The 9,579-nt window shown below is 31.5% G+C and overlaps 1 long non-coding RNA gene across 1 annotated transcript; it reads right to left on the reverse strand.

Annotated features, from left to right (window-relative positions):
- Nucleotides 1–870: 870 nt before the first annotated feature.
- Nucleotides 871–2,345, reverse strand: LOC110887186. The gene is made up of 4 exons (XR_002563124.2): nucleotides 2,248–2,345; nucleotides 1,425–1,513; nucleotides 1,139–1,232; nucleotides 871–968 (listed from the first exon to the last, which is right to left on the reverse strand). It is a non-coding gene; the product is annotated as an uncharacterized LOC110887186 (long non-coding RNA).
- Between the last annotated feature and the right edge of the window lie 7,234 nt (nucleotides 2,346–9,579).

Consider the following 9,579-nt stretch of genomic DNA (forward strand, 5'->3'; position numbering starts at 1 on the left):
CTTCCCGTGAGCCTAAAATATATAAATACAATTAAAGAGTAAGAATTAAAAATTAGAAAAATCTAAGTGGACTTATACCTAGCTTAGTTTGAATATTGTGCAGGCAGCAAGAAAGATAGCCTAGGAGCCTGTCAAAAACAAAATACTGCAATTATATACATATAATAAAAGGTAACTTGCATATTCAGAATTTCTCGAACTTGGAATTAGTATTGTTATCAAGAAAGCATAAATATAAGTTGCTGAAATGGAAGGCGAATATCTTTGATGCTTTTGCATAGAAGACAATTTGTATTACATGCCATGTACCTGTAGGAGCTCTAACTGGGCTATAGAATCCAGTGAAGATGCAAGAGCTACTAATACTCTATCTGGATCCTTGTCCATTATATACCGAAGCAGGGTCTGCAATTCCCCCTGCAACGCCAAAAACATTGTTCTAGAACCCGTGGCCAAAAACGTTGTGTATATTTTCGCGTATAATCATGCAAGGTACCTTCTCATCAGTAAGAGAGATATAAAGTGCCAACCCTTTTTCCTTTTGATCAGCTGGTAGGCTTGCCAAAATAGAATCCTTTTCATCAACTGCAATCTGATCAAGGAATATGAAATAATGAGGAAAACGAACAAGGTGACTCTTCATTATAAACATGTCTAAAGCTTAAAGGTGATTAACTACCTTTAAAGCTTTCTTTACATTGCCCTCTATTGTTCCATAAGGCTTTCTCTGAGGAATCCTTAGCAAGTATGACAGTTCCTCAAGCGCAAAAGGCGCAAAAGCGCAAAAGGCGTGCGCCTAGGCGCTCGAGCGCAACGAGGCGAGCTTATAGCGCCTGGTGGTAGCCTAGCGCGGGTAGGACTTGTGATATATCACTTACTTTGCCATCTGGATTTCACATCACGACACTATCAACAACCGGAGATTTTCTTGCCTCAGCGTGTGCATACTCTGCACCAACTGTATACACCTACAGCATAAGCAGTAAACAGTGAGCAAGATTTTACACATATGCATAACAGCTAATTGACTACCAAGAAGACAACTGAAATGATACCTAAGTCCTCAGGGTTGCATAATAATAATATCCATATTTCAAGAAAAAACATGAAAAAGTGTAAAATCAAGAATTTAGATAACCTTAACATCTGTTCCTCCAGTTGGCATAAACTACTCGTATATATAAGAACCGTCACGTCTCACTCTTGGGACCTCTGGATGGAACTCACTTGATCTGTTCCAAATTAAATACAAAACACACATAACAGTCATGAAAGAGAAGATTTAGCATTAAAATGTTACTATGTTTTTCAACCCGTTACATAATGACAAACAGGTCAACATTTAAATGGTTAACATTAAACTTAAAGAGACATTTACATCCATCTAACACAACTACAACAACATCGTGTAACCTGGTTGTTACCTGAATTGTACTCATGGAGTTGTAGCTTCTTAGATCTTGCTTTCTCCACAAGCTCCTTGCACTTCTCAGATATCAAATAACAAATCCAACTACAACACAACACATGGAATAAAAATCAAAATAAGAAAAAAAAAATCTACCATTAGAAAAAAGTAATTGGATCTCTTGAAACTGTTGTTGAACAAACTTTCTAAAATATATGTATCAGGACATGAAAATTGTATCAAACATAAAATCACCACATAGGAAAATATCCACACATGACCAACATAAGCTTCAAACATAGCTCGATTACCAAAATCGTAAAACTGGATCACATCAGGTTAAGAGCATAAACCAAACCAAACCAAACCAAACCAAACCACCCCCTCAAAAAAAAAAAAAAAAAACACTTCTATACTTCCATTCATGTAAATGTTGCTACTGATTCAAACAACTGAGATGCAAACCAGTATTACTATTTTTCAAAAGAATTTATATTGATTCGCAGTCAAGTCACTCATTGCAAATCATGACAAGATGTTTTAACAACACATTTGCATAACAAAATTGATAGAAACTGAAAATTAAAGCTAAATAAAACTCTCTGTTGATTTTTTTTCTTGATCCAGTAGTTGCTTTAATAATTTATAAAAACTCGAAAATACAACATGAATTTATACAAAAAGCATGAAACTTAAAAGAAACCTGAAGCATAAAAGCATCAGATCTGAACCAAAATTTCAGAAAAATGAGCAGTAGCAAATGGGACCTTCTTCAAATAGACGAACAACGAAAGGGAATCGAGCCTCTCTGGTAAGACATTTTAGGGTTTAAAGGTTACCTTCGTGGTCCCATGCTATTTCGATCTAATTTAGAGCTGTAGTCGCCGAGTGCTAATCTTCGACGGATTTCACAACGACATCTGATCTTGCTGGTGAGGACTGGGGACGGTGGTGATGTTTGATTTCCAGATCTGATGTTTTCCTTCGATGCTTCGATGATTTAGGGATGAATCGAGAGAGAGGGAGCAGATCCAGATCTGATTCACATGGGATTTGAGGGAGAGAAGGAAGAGAAGAGGTGAAATCGCCATGAATGTAGAGAGAGAGAACAATGGGGCGGATGTGAATGATATGCAGAAACCCTAAATCGCCAGAGAGAGAGAGAGCAGAGGATGAGAGGCGGACAAAATGAGATGATGGGAGAAACCCTAGTTGTGTCCGCGTGTTTAGTTTGGGGAAAGGGTATAATTGGAAACTGAAGTTCAATGGTGCTTAAAAGACTTGTACATAATGCTTTAAGGGTGTTTTAAATAAATTTCAAGAGTTAATTACACAAATGGGTCATGTGGTTTATACCTAATTTCACCTTTGGGTACTAACTTTTTATTTTAACAGATTTAGGTTCTATGGTTTCAATTTTGTAACACCTTTGGGTACTAACACCAAAATTAGTTAATTAATGACTAAAATACCCTTGCATTTTTTTTTAAGTTTATCAATGTAACACATTTGGGTACTAACACCTAATTTTATTTAAGTTTAAATCAATTTTACAAAATCTATTTATTTTTTTTTTATTTTCATCTTTTTATTATATCTCTTAATTAATATAAAGTCTATTTATTTTTTTATTTACATATTTTTATTAAATTTCTTATTTAACATAAAATCTACTTGTTACACCAGTATTTTTTTTAAATAAATCTACTAGCTATATAGTTTTATGTAAATTAAATTTCTTACTAGTTTTAAATAATGTAAACCTTACTCGTTTTGAATTTTGGATATATATGATTGATAATAATAATAATAATAATAATAATAATAATAATAATAATAACAAAATATCTTTCATGTAAAAAAAAATTAAGCCATTTTTAAATCATTTTTTGTTCATTTACATTTTATTATTTTAGAAATATATTTAATTTACATAAAACCTACTAGTTGCACCAGTAAAATCTACTAGCTATATAGTTTTATGTAAATTAAATATATATTTTACAAAAAAAATGAGTTAAAAAAAGGCTTAAATTTTTTTAGTTTTATCTAAAATACCTAGCTATATAGTTTTATCTAAAATACCTAGCTATATAGTCTAATGTAAATTAAATATCTTTCTAAAATAGTAAAATATAAATGAACAAAAAAAAACGAGTTAAAAAAAGGCTTAAATTTTTTTACATGAAAGATATTTATTATTATCAATCATTTCAATCCAAAATTGAAAACGAAAATTTAATTTACATAAAAGTATATAGCTAGTAGATTTTATTTAAAAATCTATTTAAAAAAATACTGGCGTAACAAGTAGATTTTATGTTAAATAAGAAATTTAATAAAAATATGAAAATAAAAAAATAAATAGAATTTATGTTAATTAAGAGATATAATAAAATAATGAAAATAAAAAAATAAATAGATTTTGTAAAATTGATTTAAACTTAAATAAAATTAGGTGTTAGTACCCAAATGTGTTACATTGATAAACTTAAAAAAATGCAAGGGTATTTTAGTCATTAAGTAACTAATTTTGGTGTTAGTACCCAAAGGTGTTACAAAATTGAAACCATAAAACCTAAACCTGTTAAAAAAATAAGTTAGTACCCAAAGGCGAAATTATGTATAAACCACAGGACCCATTTGTGTAATTAATATAGTATAGATATATATAGGCAAAGTGTAAAATACAATATCCCTTAACGTACATTACGTACGATATAGTGAAATCGCATGTTATAAAATAACATGTATGAAATCGCATGTGATAATTTTGATGAAATCGCATGTTGGTTTTTGTAACAATTTCGCATGTGATAATTTTGATGAAATCGCATGTTTTTTTGTAACAATTTCGCATGTGGTAATTTTAATGAAATCGCATGTTAAAACACTACTAGAAAAGTGGTCATTTTGCTACGGAAATTTCCTACGCAAAAAAATGCATCCCAAATTTTGACACATTTACTACGCATTTCCTACGGAAAAAAAGACCTTGATTTTTTTGGCTAATTTGCGACACAATAGTGACAAAAATACTAATTCTAAGTATTGTGTCGGAAATACGTAGCAACTTGCTACGCATTTACGACGGATGAATTATTTTGTATTTGAATTATATTTAAACGTTTAATTATTATTATTATTATTAACTATTGCGTCGGAAATGCGTAGTAACTTGCTACGCATTTCCGACGGAACTATTATTTATTTGTTAGAATTAGATTTATATGTTAAATTCATTTAAATATTAATTGTTGCATCAGAAATGCGTAGCAACTTGCTACGCATTTATGACGAAATATTTCTTATTATACTTAGATTATATTTTAATGTTTAGTCATCATTATTATTAATTATTGCGTAGGAAATGTGTAGCAATTTGCTACACATTTGTGATGGAAAATTTATTGTGTAGGAAATGTGTAGCAACTTGCTACGCATTTGTGATGGAAAATTTATTACCATATTTAAATATTTAGCTAGTTTTATTATTACCATATTTTATTATTACCATATTTTATTATTACCATACATCTCTTAATGCCCTTTCAATCATTACTATCCAATTCATTTGCTCATCATTTGGCATTATAATATAAATGCCCTTTCGAAAATATATTGATATCCCCCCACTTGTGTAGGAGACCTAGGTTTTCCAATGGAGACTCAAGTTCAAATCTCACTTGTGTCATATTGGGGTGAATATTGGGCAATGATGGTGACAAACCCACCGAGGGGGGTTTGATCCTGAGCCGCACCCCGGTTTTCATCCGGCTGTTAATTCAGCGAGACAACTCGTGTGGAGGCAGTACGGTTTCCGGGGGAGCGCCGTAACCAAGTCTGGCCAAAAAGAAAGTCACCGTTCAAAAAAAAAATATATTGATAATTTATGTGCAACAATAATAAAACTCATAGATTCCAATTTTCAACTAAAAAGAATGTGATGGAGGCATGTGGTAAATAAATGCCCTTTCAAAAATTTGTTTTACGTTTTGTTCTAAATTTTGCGAGTTAACATGACGCAGCGTTCTTGTGTGGTTCAACATTTTTACGTTTTGTTTTACGCTTCGTTCTAAATTTTGCGAGTTAACATTATGCAACGTGCGAGTGTGGTTCAATGTTTTTATGGTCGTCCTTTTTTTCCCGTTTGATAGGTTCATGGTGACGCACGGGTCCCAAATCGACTTAGTTATTATTTTCTATGTTTTATGTTTCGGTCTAATTTCTCCGCATTAACACTTCGCAACTTCAGTGTTGGTGGTCGCTAGCGGTGTTGTGGCATTGATGCTATTTGTCACGATTTTATGCCCCCACCGCAACGCGGGGGGCTTAATACTAGTTTATAACAAATTTAAGATTTAAAATCTAATTGCATGACATATAGTTTACGAAAAATGTGATTTATAAAAAAAATTGGATATAATTTATGTGCCACCATATTATTAATAATAACATTTTTTCATTAATTAACTAGTTAATAATAATACAAGTAATAGATTCTAATTTTCTAACTTATGAAAAGGATAATGGAGGCATAATGTTTTACACATAATTGAGCCAATCAAAAGCTTTAGTTAAACTTCACACGGATCACCATCCTACGGTCCATTGCTCACCTAATATTCAATCAACGGTTAAAAATACCTCTAGAATCAAAAGCTTTAGTTACAACCCTAAATTCCTTTTACTTTGAGCAGCAGCACACCACAAACCCCCCTGCCCCCTTCTCTCTCGATCAGCCTATCTCCGGCGACATGCCAGCCGGTGCCGGCCGCTCTCCGACAACCACGCCCCTCCTTGCACCTTGTTTCCCCCCACCCGAACTGAAAACAACCGGACGCCACATTATGGTGGTGGCATACGGCGGCTGAAAAATACAGTAGAGAGAGAGAGTGTTGACGAAGGGAGAGAGATCGATGGCGGAACAGGCGACGTAGACGGCGGTCAACGACGGCAGTCGGACCGACGACCAGAAGCGCCGACAATGGCGGCGGTGTTACCTGGCTCCGAGAAGTAATCCGGTCAACAATCCAGCAGATGATGTTCGGGTGTTGAAAGATGTTACTCTGATGTTCTTGATGTGTACCGAAGGCATTGTCACTACTGGACCTTAAGTTAATTTTCATTATGTGTTTCTATGTTTTGTCAGTAGGTTTGTGTTCCAGGAGTGTTCCTAAAATAAAGGAGATCTCCTCCATGTGGGTAGTGGGTAGTTGTAATTTCCTTTTATATGTGTTTGTTTTGGTTATGAAGGAGTTATGCAGAAAAATTGTCCTGATCTCTCCCTTGTTTTCTCTCTAATTTCCTTTCTTAAATTCTGGTTGTTGAATCCGATTGATCAGACCACATTAGTTATGTTTGGCGGTTCAGCAGATGATGGCTCGGTTCAGGCGACTGTGATTCGGGTTACGTTTCGCTCAAGATCTGGTTCGAGTTCTGTTGATGGACCAAGATCTTATAAAAATTAAGACAGATAGAAATGTTATTGAATTTGTTAAATGAATATGTAATTTTATTTTCTTTATGTACGTAGATTTTATATATTTTTTGTGTGTAAATTTGTATAAATTTATGATTAATGTTATTAAATTTGTATAGTTTTTAGTTTTATTTGCTTTTGTATCAGATCTCTCGGATGATTTATAAATAGAATAAAACAAGAAAAAACATTTTCTTTAAACAAAAGATATTTTTACTGACGGGTTTGTGAAACAAAATATATCGCCAAAAACCTTTTCTTTTTTCCTTTTATTTATTACAAATTCGTGAGAAATGCGTAGTAAACAGGTAGTCAGAAATTTGTCATAAACTATGAAAAAAATATAAAAATTAAATTTCATGACAATTGTGTAGCAAAAATTAAAAATTAACTTCCGTTAAATGGGTAGGAAAATGCGTAGAAAATGTGTAGCAATTTGTGACAGCCCTTTTCTGTCAGAAATGGGTAGGAAAGTGCGTAGAAAATGCGTAAGAAACTAGTTTCCTACAAGTGGTTTTCCTACATATGCATTTTGTCACAAATTCGTGGAAAATTGCGAGTTGTGACGCATTTCCTATGGAAAATGGTGTCAGAAATTTTAATTTTTCTAGTAGTGAAAAAACAACATGCGAAATTGTTACAAAAAACCAACATGCGATTTCAATGTGAGATGGAGATCTGACGGCTGAGATGATAGCGTACGTAATGTACGATAAGGGCATTTGTACGTTAACCTAACCCTATATATATATATATATATATATATATATATATATATATATATATATATATATATATATATATGGAGAGGTTCATTTGAGAAAAATATTCTTAAAAGAAGAAAAAATGAATTAATATAGGCCCTATATTTTTTTGATCAATGGTTGTGAATCAATATATCATTGTTGTCCACTTTTAATTAATGTTTTAATTACTAAGGGTAGTATAGACATTTTGTTGTAGAATAGTAATAAATATTTTAAAGAGTTACACAAATCTTATTAATGCAACCATAAATTCATTTTTCACCATCATTAATGTATTGGCTCATACACAAATTTTATTAGAAGTGACAAAATTATTTAAAAATTTTGTGTCCTACACATATTTTATTATGAGTCGCAAAATTATTTAAAAGTGTTTGAGTCCTAGACATTCTGTATCCTACACCAAAATATTGTTTTAATGGTGTAGGAAACGATGAAAATGTAAAATCATGCGCATGATTGTTTTTATTGTGTAAGATGCACAACTATTTTATAAGATAGGCTCATTAAATGATTATAGTTCATTAATTTGAATAACAAAAATAAATAATAGAATTATTAAATGATTTGTTCAAAACCTTTGTATCCTTTATTCTTTTTATTCCTAATTTTTAATTCTTCTCATTTGAACTCTCCACTATATATATATATATATATATATATATATATATATATATATATAGCGGATGGTTCAAATGAAAACCACTTTTATTGTGAAAACTCGAAAACTAACTAAAAAAAGCCTAAAAAACACACAATTTTTTTTTTCAATTTTTTTAGAAAAATCGCTGGTTTTATATATAAAAAAAACTTTTTTTTCAAAAAAAAAATATTTATAGTATACATGTGTAATAATACACATGTGTAGTACACATACACATGTGTAGTATTACACATGTGCACTACACAAATTTTTTTATATATAAAAACCTGCAAAATTTGGTTTGCAAAAAAAAAAAAAAAATAAAATAAAAAAAATTTTTGTATGTTTTTTGGCTTTTTTAACTAGTTTTCGAGTTTTCACAATAACTAGTGGTTTTCATTTGAACCTTCCCCTATATATATATATATATATATATATATATATATATATATATATATATATATATATATATATATATATATATATATATATATATATATATATATATATATATATATATATATATATATATATATAGGGGGCTGCTAGAATGAGAACCACCCCGAGTTGTAAGAACCGCGAGAACTACACCCCACGGAGCGCCGTTCGCCATGATTTTTTTTTACAAGTAGATGTGTGTATTATAAACACAGCCGTAAAAAATCATGGCGAACGGCGCTCCGTGAGGTGTAGTTTTTTACACCACAAGTTTGGTGTTTTTTAATTTTTTTTCTTTTTTCTTTTTTTTTTCACCAAACTTGTGGTGTAAAAAACTACACCCCACGGAGCGCCGTTCGCCATGATTTTTTACGGCTGTGTTTAAAATATACACATCTACTTGTAAAAAAAAATCATGGCGAACGGCGCTCCGTGGGGTGTAGTTCTCGCGGTTCTTACAACTCGAGGTGATTCTCATTCTAGCGGCTCCCTATATATATATATATATATATATATATATATATATATATATATATATATATATATATATATATATATATATATATATATATATATATATATATATATAATATCTTAATTTAACCTTCTGTAAAATACTAGGGATGAACTTTGGTACCGTATCGGTTATTTTCTGTATTGGTACCTATTTTTTTCTTTTCTTGGTACCGGTATTTTGATTGATTTACTGGTACAATACCAGGTGTATTCGGTGTAATACCGGTACCCATTTTCTCCTTGTTTTGATATCATGCTTATCCCTATAAAATACTATACGCTAGCTATTTATCCTATGGTGTTTTCCCAAATGACACATCTATTA

This window comes from Helianthus annuus, chromosome 11 (assembly GCF_002127325.2).
Source record: "Helianthus annuus cultivar XRQ/B chromosome 11, HanXRQr2.0-SUNRISE, whole genome shotgun sequence".
Taxonomy (NCBI): Eukaryota; Viridiplantae; Streptophyta; class Magnoliopsida; order Asterales; family Asteraceae; genus Helianthus; species Helianthus annuus.